A 1,248-nucleotide genomic window follows, 5' to 3' on the forward strand; every position below is an offset into this window, starting at 1 on the left:
CCATTGCAGGTGGCATTCCTAGAGTTGATCCTAGTACTTGGTGTTGAAGGACACGTGGGAGGGACTTGAGAGGGAAAGAGCTAATACAGAGAGACTCAGAGCATAGAGGAATGGGTTTGGGGCAGCCTGGGCAGCCTGGAGGTCTCCCCTAACTCCCCACGGCTATCACAGTAGTGTGGAGTTGAGGAAATGAGGAAAAGACTCCCTGGCAGAGGTCCTGTTCTCCAAATACTGCATCTTGCCTGCTGTGCTGCTTGGCCTGTCCCAGCCACTTCCTCTCACAGGGTACACTTAACATTTGGAAAAATTGAAAACCAAAACACTGTTAGCTGTAGAATACCAAATGCTTTCTTCTGTTCTACAAAGTGGTATAGTATTTAATCAGTCCACTTGCAAACTCATGATTAACAGGAAATTATTTCAGCCCAGGGGGTAACTGTGGATATTATGACTTGATTATTTATAAATATTCTGTAAATTGAAGAAATGAAGAAATCCTGTTATAACAACAACAAAAGACCCATATGCATGGTGCTGAGCTGTAGCTGGCATGGCAGCTGAGCACAAGACCAAGTTGTCCAAGATCTCACTGTATATGAAGATCAGGCAAAGGGGACTGGGCTTGGAAACCAAGAAACAACTTGAAGAGGAAGAAAAGAAATCAGAGCTCTGGTACTTGGATTTGCCAGAACCAAAAGAGAAAGGGAGTTTCATAATAGAAGAGCAGAGTTTCTTGTTGTATGAAAATCTTGGCTACAGAAGCATGTCATTCAGAGGGTTTAATCTTGAGGTTGAGAAATTAATGCTTCACGTGAATCCTAAGAACAAAGCAGAGAAAGTCGAAGACGAAATGGTGAAGCTTGATGTGTTAGATGAAGAACTGAAGACATGAGACCTTGATAGGGACAACTGGAAAAAAGCTTGCCAATTATGAAGAAGAAGCAAATGAAGACATAAGCCAGTCAAAACAAAGAAGATGTTTTTAAAGTGCTAAGATTTAAGCGGATGAACCAAGTTACAGCTCAGGGAGCAGCTCATTTTGGAACTTAATCCTGGTGGTGCCCCTATTGTTATTAATACTGCAGTGTTTATTTGTGAAGAAATGTGTCATGTTGAAACATGCTGTTTTTGAAGCAGATGTGTGGTTGATGTTGTACATCCTTTGCTCAGTGGTGTTCATCGAGACTGGATCCCCGGCCCTTGACCTTCCAACATACATAAGAAAGGCTTGCTTCCTAGGGCTTTTTT

At 42.3% G+C, this 1,248-nt stretch overlaps 1 pseudogene; it reads left to right on the top strand.

Annotated features, from left to right (window-relative positions):
• Nucleotides 1–550: 550 nt before the first annotated feature.
• On the top strand, nucleotides 551–994 carry LOC100339228 (M-phase phosphoprotein 6 pseudogene; annotated as a pseudogene).
• Nucleotides 995–1,248: the final 254 nt, after the last annotated feature.

Source organism: Oryctolagus cuniculus, chromosome 3 (assembly GCF_051225735.1).
Source record: "Oryctolagus cuniculus isolate XC-2025 breed Fujian yellow rabbit chromosome 3, ASM5122573v1, whole genome shotgun sequence".
NCBI lineage: Eukaryota > Metazoa > Chordata > Mammalia > Lagomorpha > Leporidae > Oryctolagus > Oryctolagus cuniculus.